The sequence below is a fragment of the Grammomys surdaster genome, unplaced genomic scaffold, assembly GCF_004785775.1.
Source record: "Grammomys surdaster isolate TR1022 unplaced genomic scaffold, NIH_TR_1.0 266, whole genome shotgun sequence".
Classification (NCBI taxonomy): domain Eukaryota; kingdom Metazoa; phylum Chordata; class Mammalia; order Rodentia; family Muridae; genus Grammomys; species Grammomys surdaster.
This window is the reverse complement of record NW_021604707.1, coordinates 73,750-96,585: the sequence shown is the minus strand read 5'-3', so window position 1 is coordinate 96,585 and position 22,836 is coordinate 73,750. Positions and strand designations below refer to the sequence as shown.

The following is a 22,836-nucleotide window of genomic DNA, read 5'->3' as shown; positions in this document are numbered from 1 at the left end:
AGGTTTTGGTGCTGAGGATGGAGGTGGTCTCCTGGGTGTGCCAATGCTGTGATTGAGAGCAGGATGCCTGTGGCTCCCTTCAACAAACTGATTTCTCATCTTTCAAGTCCAGCTTTCCAGGATTTCTCAGACTACCCTCCCCAACCTGGGCCACCCACAGGTTGAGGGGTGGAGAAGTGATCTTCTTGGAAATGTACTGGGACCAGGCCATTCCAGTGTCCTAGAGGTCTGGAAGTGATTTCATGCCACCTACTTTCACCACCTGTGGGTGGGTTAGTGGAGCAAGATGCTAACAGTTCATCCCTTATGACAGGTCCGAGGGCTGAGGCCAGAAACGAGCACAGCCCCCCAGGCCCCCACCCGCACCCGATAGCAGCAGGAGTCAGAAAGGATAACCCCCGCACCCAGACACCCTTGCCCTATGTCCCTGTGGACCTGAGCTGCAGTCTGCCCTCAGGAATTCCAGGCTGAGTTCACGGCTGCCAGACAGTCACAGCTTTGAGAATGGATTCAAAGCTAGCAAAGGCATTTTGCCTTCTTGTCTTGGTGATGGAAGGAGTGATCTTTCTGGCCCTGAAGGAGTTCAAGCCGAGGTCTGATCAGCCAGCCCTCTGAAAGATAGTCTAAACTGGGGGGGGGGGGGGGGGGGAGGGGGTGTGGGGGGTGGGGGGGGGGCCCCCGCTAGCTCCCCTGTTGCCCTGCAGTGTGCTATGATCACCACCCAGGAGGCTCAGGACTCGCGAAGTCTGCCTGGCACGTCTGCGCTCTTAATACGGACCTCGTCAATCAAGCTGCCGCCCAAATTTGTCGAGGCCAAGACTTCATCCACCCGCCCCAGGCCCTGAGAAAGACCCCCGCCCCGGCTGTCAGCCCGAGCCCGCCCCAAGCGGTGTCATTGTTCTCTGACACGCCCCTCTCCCCGCTTTTCCTCCCCACCTCCGGTTCTCTGGGCTGGCGGACAAGCAGCCTTCGAAGACCCAGCCGGCCAGGGCTGTGCCCCCTTGCTCTCTTCTCAACTTGCCTTAGTTATTCCAGGTCCCTTCCTGGTGGCTGCCTGCAAAAAGCGGAGCACGTATTCATCGCCATACCTGGAGTCCCTAGCGGACTCCGACCCAAGCCTCCCCCGCCTGCCCTGAAGAGGAGTGCCCGTGTGGGCGCGAGCGTGTCCAGCCTAGCCGCTTGTTATCTTTAGGGCTAGAGTACCTCTAATCGGGAGGCAGGTGGGGTTGAGGCAGGGATATTGAAGAGTAAGGGGAACATGTGTGGTATGTGTACGCGAATGTGAGATGTAATGCATGGGGGAAATGCCTCGTGTTTTGTTTTACACATACCAGGGGTAGTGTACAGCGATATTTATGTGTTCAATTGTATGACTCCAGGTGCACAGGCATATCTGGGATGGAAAGTATGTGTACAAGTGTGTGGAGGGGTCATGCTTGCTATAAGGAGTATGCGTGCCACGCTGAAAGGTAGGTGCAAACCTGTGTGTGTTTGTGTAGGAGTTTCTGTGTGAGTGGCAATGGACGTGAGCCAAAGGGAGTGCGCACTCGGATACATTTGGGGGCAGATCTGCGAGGGGAACCCCCGCTAGTGGGCGCACCTAACTGTGTTTCCTGAATACCCTTCGCCACTACAGAATTGGAGCCCAGCCCTGGGCTGCGAGCTGGTTGGGTAATTTCAACTTCTGCAAAGCTGGAGCTCTCGGCTCTCAGCGCCCCAGGCGCTCCCTACCAGGGGCAGTACGGCGTTCTTGCTCATAACTTCAAGTAGCAATGGGGACTTATGGTTCTTTCTGCATCCCTCGCTCCTTCTCAGAGGAGCACTTGAGCCTCCTCTACGTCACTCATGGTAGTGAAGGTTAGGGTCCTCTCATTCTCTCTCTGTCACCCCGTTTTAGGAATAATCCCAAAGTCTCCAGGGAAGCTCCGCATACCGTGTCTCATTAGCAGCCCAGTCACCCCAATTCAGATAGCTGACAGCACCTGAGGCCCCAGTGCACTCCTGCAGGTGACCAGCAGGAAGCGGGGTACGCCTTCTGGCAGTAATTTTGCTCTTACTAATGTGGTCCCTACCTAGGTACGGGGAGGAGAGAGGAGGGACGAGAGTGAACAAGTAGCATAAGAGGGTGAGGGTAGGGTGTAGCTTAACAGGGTCCGAAAGAAAGCTGGGAACTGGGAAGAAAGGGAGGAAAAGAAGGGAAAGGAGAGAGGAGGAAAGGGAAGGAAAGGGAAAGGGAGAGCGCAGCGAGCGCGCAAGTGGAGAGCGAACCAAGGCAAGCATAGTTGCGCGCTGGGGGCGTGGCACTCCGCTCCCGCCATTACTCCGTGCCGGTTTTTGCGGGAGGCCGGCGGCGTGGGTCTTTGGAATTGGAATAGCCAATGTAATCAGACACTTCAACTTGCGGGGCTCCGGGCGAGTAGATTAATTTACCCCTTAACGCCGAGTTCCTTTTCACTGTCTGTGGACCTTAAAAAAGCGAGCGGCGGCGGCAGGCGCCCGGGAGAGCAAGCGGCCGGCCGTGCGAGCAGCTATCGGGCCACAAAACAAGCAAGCAGCGCCCGCGAAGCGCGCTGACCCTAGCCACCGCCGGTGAAGAGCCAGAGCCGGAGTCGAAGCCGAGTACATCTCCGCGCTCTCGCGGCGCTCCTCCCGGCTCCAGCCTGCCCTACACGACGGTGGCGGCGGCGCGTCCTTCTGCGGTGGCAGTGGTGCTCGCAGCGCCGGTAAGTTTGGGGACAGAGTCAACCGCCCGTTAGCACCGAAGCTTCCACCCACTCTTGATGGATCATCGGGGTGAGATCGCCCGGTACTGTACTAGGGCTTTCCGCTTAAAGGTTTAACTCTGGCCAGGCGAGAGAAGCCAGCCGTGCGGACTCGGCGCGCTGGTCTAGCCGCCGGGGACGGAGGCCCTGGCCACCAGCGAGAGCCCAGCTTGTGTAGGGCGGCTTCGGATGAGCGCGAGGACCCGGGGGTCTTCGGGTGTATGGGGCGCCGGTGCGGGTATGCGCGCTTACTCTGTGTCCGCCTTCTGTCGGCGCGCCTCCCAGCCATCGCTCCGAATAGTCGGACGTGTCCTGCTTCAGCCACGCGCCGAGTTTCCCTGGGCTATTCTCCCCGCAAAACAACCGCGTTCCCATCTCCCATGTACAAAAGTGTGTTCTCCATAGAAGTTCGGAGGCACAACTTAACACCACCAACTCTGGCCTCCCTAGAATCCAGCGCCTTCTCGGCGGTTCTCCTTTGCCCAAGGGCGCACAACTTCACATCTTTCCAAAAGAGGAAAGGGAGACCGACCCATCCAGTCTCCCGGGTCCTCTCCTCCCTCCTCCGAATCCGTATCCTGGCCAGGGCTGCTCTAGTCGGGAGGCGATTAGATGTGTTTGTGTGTGCGCGCGCTCGCGCGTTGCAAATTTGAAAGTCATTTCCCCGTGTTCTTTCTTCCTCTCTGTATTTGGCGGCGGTGGCCCCGGGGGAGTGGGAGTCTGAACCGTGAGAAGATTGAGGGGCTGGGCCGGAACTGAAGCTCAGTCCAGATTGTAGGAGGGAAGCTATGAAAGCTTGTTTCACAGTCCTGGCGTCAAGGCCAGGGAGAAAACAGTAGGGAGCACGGCCTTGGTGTCGCAGTGTAGGCTGCGGGAGCGTGTCGCCTTCTGGCCGGGGACATCTGTCCAGGAAGCTGGCCAGGCGGGGAGAGGGCGCGGTGCAGAGAGCAGGTTCCCCGCCCTGGAGCGGTGGGGCGCGGGAGAGGAGCGGCCTCCTCTCGCGGCCATTGCGCGCCAGCAGATTTTCACCGGAAACTACCCCAAAACCGCGGGAGAAGGTCAGGAGCGGGCCACAGCCTCGGGTTTAAAAGACACTCCAGGAATGTGAACAACCTGGGCGGGAGGGCTAGCGGACCGGAGCGCGCCAGGACTGCAGGCTTGGGCCCCACATCCTCCCCCGGCGTCAGCGGATCGGCGCGGCTACTCTGCCCTTCCCTCTACCTGCCGAAAACTTTTCCTTTCTCTGGTTTACAGTTCCACTTTGTGTCCAACAGCCCGGGGTCAGGAGCCTGGTATCCTGCACCCGACCCAGAAAGCCCTGGAAGCCCCGGCGGCCAGATCTCTGCTTCAATGCCGAGAGCTCGGTCAACGTCTGCCCCAGAGCTGCAGCTTCTTGGGCTGGCAGTGCTAAGAGTAGCTGGAGCTCGGAGCCTGGCAGCCTGGATTGCTTGCTCGCTTTCTCCCGCCCTCCTTCCTGCGTCTCCTTCCCCCGCTCTCCCCCTTTCCCTTTCCTCTGACTGCTTTTCCAATGCCCTGAAACGAGGGAGAAAGATTTAACTTGACAGCCCAAAATGTTCTCTCTGAGATCTCCAAGAAGCTGAATGATGGCTGGGCTGGCGGGGTGAGTGTACCGCTCGGCCAGCCCCTCCTCTTTGCATTGCCAGAGACATTTGGAGCCCCGAGGGTGGACAGCCCTGGGCATGGACAGTGGGGACCAACCCCACTGTCCCCGGGATTTGGAAGGGCGGTCAGTGGGCTGCGCCTGTGGAAGCTCCTGCCCTGGCGCTACATAGCGAGCCATTGGCTCCAGCTGCCTCCTCGTGCCAATGGTTTTTTTGAGCAACAGTTTGCCTCTGCTGCAACCTGGGAACTGGGCCTGGTAGACCAGAGGGTTAACTCGTGCAGCCTCCTTCCTCCCTCGTGGGTGTGAGAACAGGCTGGTTACACAGGGCAGGGTAGGAGGCCAGAGGCTGTTCCCAGAGGTTCCTTGTTTTTACGTGTCCGAGATCGGACATTTTTTGAAGGTACAGATAAAGGGATGGTGGCTGAGGCTGGAGAAACAGGCAATTTGGCTGCTGGTGAATTCCAGCCTGCGTCCTATGCTTGCACGGTGCCTGAAATGTGGAAGAGTAGCTTGTGAGCTATTTGGGAAGTTTAGATGGGGGAGCAAGCTCATGGCTTTTTTTATCTGGGCTGGATTTTTAAGAAGTCCAAAGAAGGGGGAATTTCTGGCCCCTGAGAGGAGGCAGAGGGCTTGTGAACACTCAGGAGCCTTGAGCTGACCTTTTCCTCTTCAAGAAGAGGATGTGGAAACACCAGCATCAAATAAAAGGCACATTGAAAGCCCTATCTATCTGCCTAGGAGCGTGTGCAGCTAGGAGTGCTTTTGAAAGGAGATGGTGTTGTCCTCTGAGTTTTATGGTTTTGGTCATTTTTTCTCCAAAGAACAGAAGCATCACTGGCCCAGAGTCACACGGTTAGGGTACCTCGTTTTCTCAAAATCGGAAGTTTAGACTTGGGAACTTGGTGACTGAGGCTAGGGGAGGAGCTGTAGAGTTTCCAAGACTTGAGCTGCGGTTGTAAGACTTTCTGAGTACTGCTTACAGGCTCACAGAGGGGGCTGGACTTATGAAAAAAGTTTGAATAAATAGCCTTGTCTGTGCAGAAACTGGCTGTTGGCTTCTTTGTGGGGACAAAATGTTCTTTTTTCATTCTAAGGAAAAGTGGTGGTGGTGGTGGTGGTGGTGGTGGTGGTGGATCCAGGGCAAATGAGGAAAGACCTAGAAGCTGGGGTTTGGCTCCAACACCCCCCCGTGTGTGTGTGTGTGTGTGTGTGTGTGTGTGTGTGTGTTGTCTGTGTTTGTGTTTCTTACCAGGATTAGCTGATTAGTCTACACTGGCTGACCAGTGTGAGCCTTAGGGATCTTCCTGTCTCTGCCTCCCAGATCTGGGATTGTAAGAGTGCACCACTACACTTGACTTTTTACATGGGTCCTGGAGATTGAACTGGGTCTTCCTACTCGAATGGCAAATGCTTCAGGGACTGAGACACCCGTCTCCCCAGCCTGTTTCAGAGTTTTTTTTCCTGGCTGTCTGAAGTCTGTTGACATCTCTGACCTTGGCCTCTGAGTCTGTATAAGCGTTGTTGGGACGCAGGGGAAGAAATTGGTTGGCGTTTGCTGAGCCAGCAGGATCCTGTACTGGGTGCTTTTTGAGGGTGGTTTTGTCTTTCAGGCTCTTCCTGTCACATTCATTCACCACTAGAGGTGGAGTCCTGTCCAGGGAGGGGAGCAGTATGGACTCGAGAAGTGTGTCCTCTCTAGCCCACCTCCCACTGGCACTTGCTTGTCCCTCACTCCCTACAGCCATCTGTCCAGGCCCATCCCACCCAAACACTCTCAGGCTCCAAAGCTCAGGGCTCTCTGTAAGAAGCCCTGGGTTTGGAATCAGAACTTTTGGTATTGCTTCCTGCTGTGGCACCCCTTGTGCCTGTTAGGAACATCAGACGGGAGGCCCTACCCTTGTCAGGTTCTATGCAATGCCACTGTGTCAGATAGCATAGAGTGTTATTACCACATGCATCAGTAATAACATCAGACCAGACCAACCCTTCATTTACCCACTAAGTCTAAACCAGAGGGAAAAGGTCGCTAGCTGAGCTAGAACCTAGGTATCCCACACGTGCAACATGTGGCTGTCCCTACCAAGCCCTCCACTGGAGTAAGGCTCAGGTAAGCCTCTGGCTGGCAGCAGGGTTGCTACACTGCTTGGGATTTCTGCTTTGTTTCACAGAGGTCTGGGTCCTAAGCCTCTGACCCTGCTCTCCAGGGCTGTTGGGCCTGGGGCAAGCATTGGAGGTATTTATTCACTGTGGTATCTGAGGCGATGCTGGTCCCTTGATCGTGGCCTGCCTGTGGTTGTCATCCTCCAGCAAGATACTTTTCAGTACATGTGGGGCTATCTAGTACTTTTTCAATAGTTGGAGTAGAGTCAGGGCCCCACAGAAACCATTGCCACCCTCTGAGACTCCTTGCTCACTTGTCTGGCTTATTTGGCCACCAAATTTTGTTTTGTCCTAGACTGCAGTTTGGGTTTGTTGCTGCAGTGTCAGGTGATACCACCCCTCCCAGAACCCACAGATCTAGAGATGATAATAGAGGAACCCTTTCATCTCAACCTCCTCCCCACTTTCTAGGTAGGGAACTGAGGCCCAGAGAGGGGGAACAAAACTAGCAAGATGCTGGGTGTTCCTACCACACCGCTCTGGCCTCCCTCAGCCTCCATCCTCCACTCACTGAGGCTGGCCTAATCCCAGCTGGACCAAGTGCACTCAGGATGGAGGCTCACAAGCAAAGCAGCAGCCTCTGCGTAGTTCTTAAGATTCTTAAGGTCACTTAGGCCTGCTTCCTTGTGACAGTTAGGGAGCGTCTCTCACTAGCCTGAGAACTAGGCTACGGATTTTGTCCAGTCCCCAGTCTTCTTCTCCCAGGAGAGAGTAGTTATCTAGAATCTTTTAAGATTGTCACCTCTATTGTCACTGCTACAGTACCTACTCTGTCACCATTCCCATTAAACACTTGGAATTGCGAAGTGTCATGGGCATCTGGTCCACACTTTGCATTTGGTTCTGTCTTCCTTTTCAGCCAGTGATCAACCCTGTTCCCCCTCCACCATTCTTCCTCCCTTCCCTCTTTCCTTCACAGTACTAAGGATTGAACCTGGAGCTTTACCCATTCTAGGTGAACAGTCTACCACTGAACTCCCCTTCCTGACTTTATGAGACTTTGAGGTTTCAGGCCTGGAATTCTCTATGTAGCTGAGGATGCTTTGAATTCCTGATCCTCCAGCTGCTGTCTTCCAAGTGCTGGGACTAAAGGCAGGTACCGTCACATGGATTATTCAAGGTTGGGGGTCAAACCCAGAGTATTGAGCTATATCCCAATCCCTACTAATTTCTTATTTGGGGACTAGCTCTCGATTAGTTGCCCAAGCTGACCTTGAACTCACTCTCTACAGTACAGGTGGGGCCTTTCACCTGTCTCAACCTCCCAAGCAGCTGAGCCACTAGGCTCACATAGCACACCGCAGCTGTCTAACGTGCCAGGCACCTCACGCCCAGAGCCTTGACATTTTCTCTAGCCTCTTCATTCCTATTCATACCTAAGAAGCCAGGTCAAAAACTGTACCCCTGAGCTTGTCCCCTGATAGTATCAGTGGAAAGGTTCTCCACTGAAGTTTCTCCTTCTTCCCTCCCCTCTGCTCTCTTTTTTAGTTGCTTGCTATCATCCTAGGCTGGGGCTGGGACTGGGCCTCCCTTCACACCCCCTCTTTCTGCTCATGTCCTCACAGATTGGCCCAGGGCTGGCACAGAGGAGGTAACAAAAACATTTCAGTGTATTCCTGGAGCAGTAGCTGGTTACTATGGAAACAAGGAAGTGTTGCAACTTCCTGAACTTGAGGTTGGAGTCAGAGAAGGCAGCTCTGTCTTAGTTCCATGAGATGGACCCAGGATGATTGTCCAGGGGTTCTTCCTAACTCCAAGTCGCCTGTGGCAGGCACTTTCCAGTGTCTGAGCCTCAGTTTACCCTTCAGGAAAATACAGACATGGGGGTGCTTAACTTGTAGTCTTTACTTAATCTGTCTCCTCATGTGACAGATGGTCCCTTTGCCCTAAGGCCTCAGTTTCCCCCACTTTGCTCATCTCTTTCCTTGAAAAAGATACTTCATCCTGAGTCTAGACCCAAGTGTCTGTAGCCTGATTGCCCTTGCCTGCACCCTGAGACTGCAGGGACACAAACAGGGAAGTCCCCACAGCCACGACTGCAGACTAGAGCACAAGGTGGGTGGAGGGGCTGTCAGCTAACCAGGCCAGCTGACTCTGGTCTGAGGGCTGGTGGCCGTACCCACTGTCCCACTGTGGGGAGGGAGATGTGGAGAAAGATTCATACTGTGCAGGAAGACAACTGGGGCAGGGCTGGGGTGGAGGCCAGAGAGGAGGACACCAGGCAGATGTGAAATGATGCGGCCAGCATCTATCACAGTACTGACCCAAGCTAGCACCCCACAGCATCTGAGGAGTCTTTGGATAAAACTCAGGCGTCGGGCTGGAGAGATGGCTCAGTGGTTAAGAGCACTGACTGCACTTCCAGAGGTCCTGAGTTCAAATCCCAGCAACCACATGGTGGCTCACAACCATCTGTAATGAGATCTGATGCCCTCTTCTGGTGTGTCTGAAGAAAGCTACAGTGTATTCATATATAATAAATAAATAAATCTTTAAAAAAAAAAAAAAAACTCAGGCGTCTAGGCAGCAGGGCAAAGCTGAGTGCCTGGCAAGCTTTTCCCTGGGGGCAGATGCAGAGAGTCCTTCCCTGGGGCTTGGTCTGTCTGTCTGCCTGCCTGCCTGCCTGTCTGCCTTCCTGGCTGTCTCTGCTCTCCTCATCTGTCTGGGCATCACAAACAGCTCTTCCCAGTGTTCCGTCACCATGCAGCCACTCTCAGGCTGACGGAGACACCAGCAGCCCATTCAGAAACCTATTCATTCTGCTGCTGGGTCACCAGGGCCTGGTTTTAATCATATGTGCTCTACCATGAGCTACAGATGGCTGTATTATTAATAGTCATAATTAATCAGCATCCACGAGATCTTTTCCCCAGCAGCAGATCCTCAGCTTGAGCAGCCCGGTAGGCCCTGAGCCCATCCCTACTTTACAGACAGGAAGTGATGTGGGCCTAGGGAGAGGACTCTCCCTGGGTGGGACTGACTGTGAGTCCTTGCTTAAATGCCTGGTCTGGTGACTCTCCACAGTGTTCCTGTGAGGAACTGTCTCCCCTCCTCCACCTTCATGTGCTCATAGGACACTAGTCACTGTTAGAAGCTGTCAGCGCTAGCACTAGAGACCAGTGCCCAAGCTGTGAATGCACTCTGAGGCTTGGCTGAATATGGAGGAGGAAAGGTTAGTGCAAAGAGGGCCTAGCAGCTGGCAGGGCAAGGGGGTCTATCTTGGGTGCAAGTAGGGAGGCAGTCCTGGAGTGGGTGGTGCCAAATGCCAACATCCTCCCTCTTTCCTACCCACAGCTGCTGGCCCTTTGTCCTGAGTGCCAAGTCTAGCAGTGGTGATTTAAACAGCTGCGGCAAGTGGCTTGGTGATTTATGGGGTTGCCGTGAACCGTCCCATTGACTTAGCACAGTGAGGGTTCCTCACCCAGTCCTGGAGATGGCTGCCTGCCACCTGTTCTCTTTGCTTGTCTCCATGTCCTGGGCACCCCCCTCCCCCAACTACTGTGCATGAGTGTATACACGTGTCCTGACCCATGTCTGGTGTTAGACTTCGGTGCGCAGCTTGGACAGATCACAGCAGACCAGACGGTTCCATGAAGGGGGGTTTATTTAGAGAGAGGGAGAGCGAGAGGAGAGAGAGAGAGAGTAGAGAGAGTAGAGGCCAGTCATGACCACATAGAGAGAGGGGGAGGGGGAGGAGGGAGGGGAGAGGGCAACCTACAGGCGCTGGGTCGAGGAGCAAGAGCAAGAGAGGAGTAGAGTAAGAGAGATAGGAGGCAAGCAGCCTCTTTTATAGTGGGCACGCCTACCTGGCTATTGCCAGGTAACTGTGGGGAGGAGCATACCTGGGTATTGCCAGATAACTGTGGAGGTGGAGTTTAGACAGAATACTAACATCTGGAGCATGGGCACCAGAACCGGTTCACATCCTTGCTCTTGATTTGAGTGGAAATGAACACGGTGTGCCTGTCAGCACTCAGGGTAGCAATGGTCCTATGGGATGGGTATCTGCTTGTCAACCTGTATGCATGCAGCCTGTGTTTAACACTTGTGACTGGCAGGGATATGATGGGGAATGTCTACACATGTGCATACAGCCACTGACTTACCTTGTGCTGTCTACCTTAATAAGTCCCTATATATGCAAACATGGGATATACAAGGAGGATGTATATGCATTCATGTATGCACACACACATACAAACACATGTTCAGTGTATTCCAGGCATCTGGTCTGATCCTAGGTTCATGAATAAAGTCTTTGGCCCTTATCGTTAGGAAAGAGTGGCCATGCCAGGAACCCTGTCAGTGGTAGGTAGATAGCTTCATTTGTCTTTGGAGCCCTTTACCCACCTTTTTTCTCAATCTCTAATTACCCTCCCCCACAGAGCACCCCAGTCTGTTTCTCCCCTACCATGCCTACAAACTGTGAGCCAGGCCCTAGGAAAAACGCTGCCCATTTCTAAAGAAGCCCATTTCTAAAGCAGGCAGATGAGGGCGCCAACCCAGGTTCTGTCCAGAGCACATGACTGTGGTCAGTTCCTTCTACCTCTCCATCCTGTGTTTTCCTGTTTGCTAATGGCTTTAAGGGCAGCCATTTTCTGGTTCAGATGGAGCTTGCTGGCTAGATCACTAGGTAAGTCAGGCTCCTTCCCAGTTGGGCTTTGGGTTTCCCATATGTCACATGGTGATAATGACCTTCACCAGCTGCCTTAAAGAGCTCTTCACTGTGTTCTGTTTGTAGTGCTAGAGATGGAACCCAGGGCAAGCACACTTTCTTGATGCAGAATTTTAATAATCTGCTCAGACTGATCTCAGACTTGAAATCCTTCGGCCACAGTCTCCTGGGTGCTAGCGTTACAGTCCTGAACCTGCATGCTCAGCTTCACAGGGCCATTTTGATGACCAGATGAACAAAAGGCTCTGTGGGATGATGGGCAAAATGATGCCCACGACATTTGTCAAAGTTCTAAGCTTGGGTGCCCAGTAGTGTGGCGACATTAGAGATTGATGGAGGCCTGGACCCAGATTCCCAAACAGCTATTCTCACCTGGATCTCAGAGAATGACTTCCTCTTTAGCTCCATCCAAATTTTGTGAAACTTGGAGTCCACTTTTCACACTACTGCGGCAGTCTTTATCACTCCATACAGCAGAGGAAGGATAAGGGTCATGCATAGTGAACGCACAAGGCAGTGGCACTCATCAGTCTGTTTAGTGGCCCTGAATCTGGAAAGCCAGATGAGTGCATGCTAAATTGCATTGCCTATTTGTAAGGTTGTACCTGTGCTCTAGACTTACTGTCTGCTCCAACCATCTATGCAGCATCCAGGGCTTTGTAGGGTTGTAGGATTTCATGTCTCAGTTCCAACTTAAAATTGAAAGAATCCCACTGTCCCAAGACACATCCCGGGAGGGGCACATTCCTTAGTCAGAGAACACTTGCTAGATTAACTTTCAGAGGGAGAAGGGAGAGGCTGATTAACATTCCTTAGACCACGAGGGAGAGAACCCACCTGTGGGTGAGGAAGGCCCAGAGCACACAGACACATTCCAGAAGAACCAAGATGAGAGGTAATCAGGAAGCTGGGCCCTTAACGTGGTAAACCTGGGCAAACGGAAGACACTCATTGTCATAATCTGAGTCACCTAGAGACCAGACCTGGGAAGGTCAGCCTTTGTGGTTGCCCTCATGAACTCTGTATAAAAACTGCTCCCAACTTGGGCTCGGGGTTCTTCTTGCCTGCGTGTGAGAGAACCCCAGTGCACTGGTTATTATTATTATTATTATTATTATTATTATTATCATTAAACCTCATATTTTTGCAGCGAATCCTCTGTCTGTGTGTGATTCTGCAGGAGTGTGTCCCCTAGTTTGGATCTTAGAATCCAACAGGGTGGTACCCTGAGGAATGAGGCTGTTGTTTCTGGGTCTTTGCTGGCTACAAGGGAACTGACATTCACTATCCCCCAATATCCTCAAGGCCTGAGGTCACGTTTATCTGCTACCTTTGGTCCACAGGGCAGCTGGACACAGGCCCTGAAAAGACACCTGAGGAAACGGGGTGCAGGTCTCCACCCATCTCAACCCTGTGAGAGCCGCAGGCCCTATATTAACTCAGCAGACTGCCAGTTGTGGACTTGGATCTGTGGGATTCCAACAGAGCCTTGTGTCCAGTGGGTCTCTGGTGTTCCAGCTTCCTGGCAGTTGCAATGGTACAGAGGAGTAAAGAAAGGTCCTAGCAAAAATGAGTAAGTCCCAGGCACCCAGGGCAATCAGGTAGACCTCACAGAGACATAAGCGGGGCTGCAGGGACTTGGGGTCACGAGGCTTAGGTAGAAGGCAGGCTAGAATGCATACAGACTTCAGAGGACAGAAAGGGTTTGGCTAGCTGGAGAGGTTGGGTAAGAGGGTAAGGGTCTGGGTAAGAGAACAAAGGTTTGGAATGGGTCTCAGAGGAAGGCAAACCCTGTCCCACTAGCCACCAGGGCTGCTTTGGCTCATATGGTCTTGCCTCTTGGTGAACAGAGGCTACAAAGTAAAGCAGATGGCCAGTGGGGGAGGGGCAGGGGTGGCCTCAGGCATGAGCTAAGAGAAGCCAAGTGACCCACATAGTCCAGGGTTGAAGACCTTGGCACTAGCACTTGAGCTCTCAACTTGAAAGTTAATGTTCAACTGTGGCTAATTTCTGTTGGCATTTGCCTGGAAATTCCCAAGCCTGCCCCGTCCTTTGGCTTGGGCACTCCAAGAATACAATCTCATTAAGTTTGGCTAAGAGCATCTCACCCTCTCTCTGGGGAACAGCTTTTAAAACTGCCGTGAGACCTCTGCTGGTTACCCATGAGGAAGAACTGGTTCTGGGTGGTGGGCTGGGGAACTGGGGTGGGTGGTTTGGAGTGTAATAAAGTTTGAGGCTCATCCTAACCCAGTGTGTCAAGTGCTGTTGAAAGGAGCCCAGTTGGTATTCATGATGTCCCCCAGTTAGCTCAGAACAGATGTGACAAGAACTCAGTCTAAGGTAATGTGGAAAGTGTGCATCAGTTACAACTGGAGAGAGCAGGATTTGGCTGGGTAGAGAATGCACTGTCCCATGCAAAGACCTGGGTCAAGACAGTCCAGGAAGGTTGAGTACAGAGATTTCTGTGAACACAGCAATAAGTGAAGAGCTAGGAGATTGGGGAATTTGACAATGACAAGTACTTGCAATAGAAAGTCAGAGGTAGAGCCGGGTGCATTTGTTTGGGGTTATGCTCGTTTGGGTCTTGATTTTGTTGGTCAGCAAGACTTTCTAGATAGCCTGCTCCCAAATTCTGCCCAGGGCCAGGCACCTGTGTGAAACCTGAATTAGAGAGAAGAGATCATATGTGACAACCAGAAGGGTTGATGACAGGAATACACAGGAGCCCTGAGACTTTGGTAAGAGTACAAGGAAGGGAGAGGCTGAAGCATGACCTCATTCTGAGTCTTGAGGTGAACAGAGCAGTGTTGATTGGGGTCAACCTCAGGAATTCCATGCTCCTTTCAGGCTGAATCTAGCTACTCTGGAGGTCACCCCTGTCCCATGGGAGCCATGTGGCTCTACCTAGTCACTGTGTGCACAGTTGATGGCAGAGCAGGGTCTGGTTTCGGAGTCTCACCTCTGCATCGGCTTGATGTACCCATACCCTTACTCCATAGGTTCCTGAAACCTGAAGGATATTCCCTGAATCCCAGGCTACTTTTTCTGAATGAAGGTCCAAGTATCTGAGAAAGGGACCTTTTGCTGCTCCCCACTTTGCAGACTGAATTTCTTCCAGTGATGCCATTACAGTCCCTGATGTGATGGTATACATCTTCTCTCCATAAAACATCTCCCTGAGACAGCAGCTTTCTCCACTGAGGGTGTGATCCACACTTGGCAGAGCCTCTGCTGCCGCAAGTGACAGCCCCGAAAAACATTCAGGAAGACCAGTGTGTGCTGGGAATGGCTAGAGGAGCTGGGTATGGTCAGGCTGAGCAACCCATCTGGGCCTGGGATCCTCACATGGCCTCTGGCTGTGGCTGGTGTTAGTATTCTGTCTAAACTCCACCTCCACAGTTATCTGGCAACAGCCAGGTATGCTCCTCCCCACAGTTACCTGGCAACAGTCAGGTAGGCCTGGCCCACTAAAAAAGGGTCTGTTTGCCCCCTCCTCTCTCTCTTGATCATTTGATCTCTTGCCTCTAGCTTCTTTCTGTCCCCTCCTGACTCCCCCTTCACTTCCCCCCTCTCTACGTGGTCATGGTTGGCCTCTACTTCTCTTCTTCCTCTCTCTTCTTCCTCTCTCCTCTCTTCTTCCGACATCTTCTATTTCTCTCCCCCTACCTTTGCCCGATCTCCTGAATAAACAGCCCCCTTGGAACCGTTTAGTCTAGTGTGGTGTGTCCTAAGCTGCGTGCAGAAGTCTAACAGCTGGTCCCTCCTCTGTGAGGCGGGGCAGTATCAGGTATCTTCTGGCTCCCACAGCCCTAGTGTCTGGGTCTTTGGTCTGGTTAGGCAGCAGTGGGGAGCCTGTCTCCCAAGGGTAGCATTGCCAAGCCTGTCTGTGACTGAATGCAGCAGGGTCTTGGACCTGCAGCCTCCAGGCCTGTGTCACGCTGGCTTAGGTGTCCTGAATCAGAACCAGGAAATGGATCTGCCATCCCAGTGTGGTGGGAATACTGGCCAGGGCAGCTAGGGTGAACCCTAAGCTCCTGTCTGTGTATACTGAGGGTGCTAGCCTCCAATCTATTAATGCCTTCTGCTCCCTGTGCTCAAGCTGCCATCCCACCTAGGCAGCAGCTGCCACCCAATCAGGTCCGGGCAATGTTCAGATTTTACCAAGGCTATCCCCTTATTCTACTCCCACTTACCCTCATGGCAGTTTCCACCCCCATCTAAGAATTCCCCCAGGAATTACTTCAGTGAATCCTTCCTTGGCGGCTAAGGCCACCAAGACTGTCCTGTCTTCTCTGCATCACTTCCCCATGCACCTCTAGTTTTGCCTATATCACTGTATAACACAGTCACGATCTCTTGAAATGACTTCTCCACCACCTCTGCCATTATTGGCCCCCGAGGGCCTGATATATAGTAGGTGCTCAATAAAAGCAGGCCAGATTTGAGCCTCCTGTACTCGGTACTGGAGTCTCCCTTTGTTAATGATGTGGGGAAGAGCGGAGGGTTGCAGGCTTACAAGTGCAATACCTCACCTGTCTGCCCCCACATACCCCTACCCAAGGTGACTGCTGGGGCTGGGGCCAGCCTGCTGATGGCTTCTCTCCAGCCACTGCTTTCCTTGCTGCCTGAGTGATCACTCCAGAAAACACCCCAGTGGTAGCTGCATGAATGATTGATAAGGGCTGAGAGCTATTTAATATTTTCCTCCTGTTTAATGGCTATCAATAATTTAATATGCTCTCTATGTTTTTAAGAAGTAGCACCCATGCCGGTCGGTGGTGGAGCACGCCTTTAATCCCAGAACTTGGGAGGCAGAGGCAGGCAGATTTCTGAGTTCGAGGCCAGCCTGGTCTACAGAGTGAGTTCCAGGACAGCCAGGACTACACAGAGAAACCCTGTCTCGAAAAAAACAAAAAACGAAAAACAAAACAAAAAAAAACAAAACAAAAAAAAACCAAAGAAATAGCACCCATTTTGCTGTCTCTGGTTTAGCAGGCTAAATGATTTAAGTGTTGGAAGTGTGCTCAGAGGATTGAGGTGGAGCGAAGGAGTCAGAAATCTGGAGTGGTAGTGAGGGCCACCACAGCGTCTTGGCCAGGGATGAAGTGTGTGTGTGTGCGCGTGTGTGTGTGTTTAAAAGGGCCCATGTCTTTCTACTAAGAGCAAGATAATTGCTTTTCTGGAGCCTCACTGAACAGCAGACAAACAACTGTTGCTCCCCAGACCCAACTCCATGCTAAGCATGGGGCTCTCGGGTCTCGGGAGCTGGGAAGGAGCTGGACTGCTACCACCGCTATGGGATGAACCCCCAATCTTACCCCTGCTCTTTCCTAAAGCCTTTAAATCATTGTTAATGATGTGTTCAGGTCGTTGCCCTGGAGGGCTGGTATCTTCCAGATGGGTTTGGGGAGGTGGAGATCGATAATCTCTGGGCTCAGAAGGACCTGGAAGGTCACCTGCCAGTGTTGCCTATCTTTCCAGATGCAGAAGATCACCTGGAAGGTCTTGTTAATGTAGGATTTTTGGGTCTAAATGTAGGACTTTCGGGTCTCGGTTTGAACTTAAAATTGAAAGAATCCCACTGTCCCAGGACACAATCCCCGGAGGGGCACATTCCTTAGTCAGAGGACACTTGCTGGATTAACATTCCTCAGACCATGGGGGAGGGAACCCACCTTCGGGTGAGGAAGGCCCAGAGCGTGTAGACAAAAAGGGAGGTCCTTGCCACCTTTCCCCAAAGACCAATCAGTTTAAAAATCACACTGTTCTGCCAATCTGGGAATCTGGGTACTGGGAATCTGCCACTGAGGGGTAGGCAGGTATCTGTGGTCACCTGAAATAGGAGATCTGGCTTGAGGAGCTGGGTGGGGAAATGGCTCATTTCCCAATTTCTATTTTGTTCCAGAGCTCCCAAGCTGGAGAGAAAAGGTCATGGGCCTAGCCTGGTTCTTGGGCATGTGGTTTTATTCTACTGTCAAGGCCCTGTGTAGACTGCTGGGAGCCAAACCCATGAAATTACCCACTGTTCTGGGAAGCCTAGTCAGTTAAAGTACAAGATTAAGAAAGGACATTTTCGCTGGCAGTGGTGGCGCACGCCTTTAATACCAGCACTTGGGAGGCAGAGGCAGGTGGGTTTCTGAGTTCAAGGGCAGCCTGGTCTACAGAGTGAGTTCCAGGACAGCCAGGGCTATACAGAGAAACTCTGTCTCGAAACACCCCCCCCCGAAAAAAAAAAGAAGAAGAAAGGACATTTTCTCTCTTGGGTTCCAGGAACTGAAAGAACATCTTGTATTTTCCAGAAGCCAGTTGCCACAGTGGGTTGGCCTTAGGCAATGATCCTTGCCTAAACTTTCCATTTTGCTATGCCTTTATAACCTGCCACCTGAAAATAAAATTTGAGAACTTGATCAGAACCCTCAACTTGTTCTCTTCTGTGTCTCTTGTCCATTCCTTTGCCCCCTCCCTAGGTCCTTGTTGAATTCCCTGCGGGCCAGGGCAATTGGTGCCTAACATCGGGCATTTGAGTCAGGGGTCTGATCAAACATTGTTGCTCTTCCATGGACATCCCTCAATCATAGGATCACCGCTTCCCCGTGAACTCAAGAGAAGATCCCCATTGTGATCGCAACAGAGTCGCCCACCTGTGAGACTGATCCCGTTTAAGGTAAGATAGAGCAACGCAATCATGGACAAGCATTAAGTAAGCATGATTTATTCTTAAAGAATCTCACGGAGTCCCTCAAGACATGAAGAACTCCTGTCAAGAAAAAAGATCTTAAACAATTCTTTGATTTCATTGATGATGTTTGTCCATGGCTCCCCCAAGAGGGGACTATTGATGAGAAAAGATGGGCTAGGGTTGGAGATTACTTAAAAGATTTTTATGGCACCTTTGGTCCTGAGAGAGTCCCTGTTCAAGCATTTTCCTATTGGAACCTGGTGAATGATATACTTAAGGTCAACAAATGGCCAGACATAAACAATGGCCAGACATTCAGGAGATAGTAAAAGAGGGAGGAAAAAGTCCTACAATGACACTCCTGATCACCTTCTGTTTGTGAATCTGTTTCTACCCCATGCCAGATTCAGAGTCCCCTGCCCCCCAACCCCCCGACTCCCCAAGGCTGCAATGGCTGAGGTGGCACCCATAACCCCCCCCACACACACACACACACACTAACCTCTATCCTTCCCTTGTGATCTGGCCAAGAATGGGCCTGATGATGGTCTCTGTCCCAAAGAGGCATCCTCTCTAGAAGAAGAGGCAGCCAAATATAATCCTGACTGGTTGCTCCTGCACTCCTTTTGCCTAGACCACTTCCTTATGCCACTGCTCCCCCATTTTGCACCCCCATTCCCGATTTAGACATCTCAGACTCTACAGAAAAAGCAAAAGCCAAACTCTGTCGAGAAGTGGCTTCCCATAAAGAATTGTTACATAAAAGAAGGGAACATTTACAATTGATAAAAGAACTTCGGCTACAGAGTGAGTTCCAGGATAGCCAGGACTACACAGAGAAACCCTGTCTCGAAAAACCAAAAAAAAAAGAAAAAGAAAAAAGAAAAGAAAAAAAGAAAAGGAGGCTTCAGGAGATTCAGAGGAAGAAAAGGAAGAGGTTAAAGATCAGCAATATCACCGTCTAGCGTTTAAACATGTAAAAGACCTAAAAATGGCAATGACAAATTACGGACCAATGGCCCTCTTAATATCCTTAATTGAAAATTTGAGTGATTGGTGGCTTGTCCCCAATGATTGGTATTTTGTAGCACATGCCACCCTGGTGGGAGGCAATTATGTTCTTTGGAAGACCAATTTTACTGAAGACTACAAAGAAATAGCACTTCACAGTTCTGAACGTAAAACCTCAAAGAAGTGGACCAAAGATAAACTTTTAGGATAGAGCCCTAATGATACTAACAAAAACAGGCTCGGTTCCCTCCTGGCCTTCTAGCCCAAGTTGAAAATGCGGTTCTTAAGGCCTGGAAAGGACTCCCTCCCAATTGGTCGGCGATCACTTCTCTAGCCAAAGTCTGCCAAGGTCCCAACGAGCCCTACAGCAGCTTCATCAGCCGCCTTACCACCCCAGCTGAGAGGCTTGTTGGCCACACCTTGAGAACACCCTGCAGCCTGTCAGGCCGCCATACAGCCCCACCTTAGTGGTGGCAAAATGTTCTGATTATATAAAACTGTGTGCAGGCATTGGTTTAGCTCATGCGATGGGACTTGCCATTGGAGCTACCCTTAAAGACTTTACTCAGGGTGGCCACCCAAAAACTTGCTTTAATTGCAAACAGCTAGGGCATTTCTCTAGGGAGTGAAAAGCCCCTAAAACAGAATGTACATCTCCTGCCTCCTTGTGTCCTCGCTGCAAACGAGGGAAACATTGGGTTTCAGAGTGCCCTCCCTAGATAGAAAGAGCATGCCCTATATCACCAGACCCTTCACCTACTATTTAGGATTACTCGTGAACAGGCACACCAAATTGTTGAACAATGCCCCACCATTGTCATACTTTTGCCCACTCCCCATCTGGGCGTTAATCCCAGAGACTTGGTTCCAAATGAAATATGGCAAATGGATGTCACACATCTTCCTGAATTTGGCAATATTAAATATCTTCACATGACCATAGATACCTTTACTGGATTTATTTTTGCTACTTTACATACTGGAGAAGCTTCCAAAAATGTTATAGCCCATGTTTTAAATTGTCTCTCTGTCATGGGTAAGCCTAAAATTATTAAGACTGATAATGGTTCTGGCTACACTAGGAAAATTTTCCAAGAGTTTTGCCACCAGTTATGAATCAGACATATTACTTGCATTCCCCATAATCCCCAGGGACAAGGCATTGTTGAATGTACCCACCAGACTATCAAAAACACTCTACATAAGTTAAAGAAGGGAGAGTTATACCCCGAGAAGGGGTCCCTAAAAATATTTTCCATCATGCCTTGTTTGTTCTCAATTTTCTAAATCTGGATGCTCATGGCAAATCTGCTGCCGATCACCTCTGGCACCCTGAGACATTAAAAATTATGCCACAGTTATGTGGAAGGACATTCTTACTTTTAAATGGAACGTCCCAGACCCAGTTCTCATATGGGGCCAAGGATCAATATGTCTGTTTGATACCAATGAAGGCGTGGCTAGATGGCTGCCAGAAAGATTAGTGAAACAAATAGATGCTTCTTCAAAGATAGATCCCCCTACCGAGATCCCTGCTGATAATTGAAAATTCAGGGAAAAGATATCCCTGATAATTTTCTTTTTCTCTCTCCTCAGGATATGATGATGAGACACCCACGGTGTTTGCTCTTGAAAAGCTTGACCCTGGCACTGGTCTGGACATCCATAGGAGCAAGTAATGATAATCCCCATCAGCCCCTCAACCTAACCTGGCAAGTGATTAATGGAGAAGGAAAGGTCGTGTGGAGCACCTCAAAGGTCACATACCCTAAAACCTGGTGGCCTAGCCTTTATCCTGATCTCTGCAAACTGGCTGTAGGTGCCCCTGCTAATTGGGACCTTCAGGGGTATTCAAACTTTCAAAGGGCTCCATCGTCGCCCTCTCCCCTCGGCAGACATGGCCTTGATCCTTGGGGCGGATGTGGCACTAAAGACAGAAGGAGCATGTTAAGAGTACTTACCTTCTATGTCTGTCCCGGTTATCACCGCAACCTATCTTTGAACCCAAAGTGTGGGGGTAAAAACGAATTTTTCTGCAAAAGTTGGGGGTGTGAAACGACAGGCGACACCTATTGGCATCCCTCCTCCTCCTGGGACTTAATCACGGTCGCTGCCAATTATACACATCATAAAACAGGAAGTCAAGGAAACCCAGGTTGGACTAACATTCCAGATTGTTCAGACTGGTGTCACCCACTTCATATCCAATTTACAGACCAAGGAAAAAAGAATAGTAAATGGACCAGTGGCCACTCTTGGGGTCTAAGGCTTTACAAGGAGCGCTTTGATGACGGCCTACTATTTACCATAAAGCTGCTGATGCAGCCGCCTGGGGTTGGTGAGCTGGTGGTGCCTATTGGACCAAACCGTGTCTTGAATTCCTTGTCCCCACAAAAACAGCCCTTTAATCCTGCTTACCCCACTGCTCCCTTTCCTCCTGATGATATTTAAACCTGATATGTGGGGCCGTGGGCTGTGAGAGGCAGCTGGGTACCTAGTCAAACTTGCTTGGAATCCTCGAGACCCTAAAGGTAGGTGTTTGGCCTTGCTCCTGGGCCCTGGTTCCTTTCACATAGCAACAGCCTCTAAAGCCACTTTCACAGAGAGGTTTGTGGCCATCTATCACGTAGCACAGGTAGAGGGCATGGCTACAGGCTGCAGAGCCTCAAGACATCTCTACATTCATGAGATACTTAAAAGTCAGAAGGCATTGCCAATTAAGCATTCCTTCCAGACCCTCCTTCTTGCAAAAGGTATTTAACCTCAGGCCGGCTATGAGAACATGGGATATAGCTTCCTCTATTTCCTGCCATGACAATAAACATTTTAAGACCATGGACTACCTCTCGTCTTTGGGACCCGCCTTGGGGAACTGTGGAGGTCTAACCTCCCTCTGGCAACCTACGTTCGAGCCACGGAGGCCAACTCAAGCAAGCTAGCCAAGCCAGCTGTGATCCAGCCAAGAGTCTCCTCCCCTCGGGACACCGCCCAGATCTTCTCCCTCGCCCCTTCAGCTGCGTTGATCCAGCCTGTACGACCCCTGTTTCGTTCCTTCTGAGGCCTCTCAGCGGTGCCTGAGAGCCCAAGGGCTTGAGACCAGTTGGTCCCCGCCTCCTGTGCTCTGATTTCATTTTCAAGTTCTCTGTCCTAGGTTATTCGGGTTCTCTGATTTGTTTCAAAAAAAAAGAAAGAGAAAATAATCTGAGTAACGTCAGTTTTTGATTACACAAGTTCTGGAAACTCCTGGCTCGGGAATGATCAGTTCCTATGGGCAAATTCTTCCTCAAATTTTTAGTAAATATAAATAAATAAATAACAAATAAATAAGCCAGATTCTCCTCTACTTTCTTTAAAAAACAAAGAAAACAAAACAAAAAGACACTTTTTTTTCTCTCTCTGGTCCTCTTAATATCCTAAACAATGAACTTTAATAAACAAAAGAGGTGACAGAAGCTAATATTTATTTAGTGTGTGCCTGATATAAACCAAGTACTGTGCTAGCATTTGGCATTTAATAGTTTTAATGATAACTCCTAAGTCCTGCTTCGGGGACACCAGCAGTTCCATCTCTTATGTTTGTAGGGTTTTTTTTTCTGTTGTGTAACCAGGTTCCCATCCCCAGTTTTGAATATTCACACTCCAATTCTCTAATCTTTTGGTTAACACCTTGTAGTTTGACCCTTGATTATTTTGCTGAGTGATTAGTGCCTCTACAATAAGTGTTGATCTCTCTTTTAAAATACCTCAAAGCTTTGTCTGCCCTTTCCTAAGCGTTTCTACCCCAATCAGGGTATTCCAGAGCAGATATCCCTGTTGTGAGCCCTATCTACAAGGCGTTTCCCTTGTACACTACCGGCTCAGGAAAGACCTGTTTCTAATCTTTTGACACAGTTAAAATTTAGTATTCCACGTCTAGGTTGCACCC

At 50.8% G+C, this 22,836-nt stretch overlaps 1 long non-coding RNA gene across 1 annotated transcript; it reads left to right on the top strand.

The window, feature by feature from the left end:
- The first annotated feature begins 2,282 nt into the window (after positions 1-2,282).
- Positions 2,283-22,242, top strand: LOC114628238. Its single transcript, XR_003712466.1, has 3 exons — positions 2,283-2,723; positions 17,689-17,885; positions 20,508-22,242. It is a non-coding gene; the product is annotated as an uncharacterized LOC114628238 (long non-coding RNA).
- Positions 22,243-22,836: the final 594 nt, after the last annotated feature.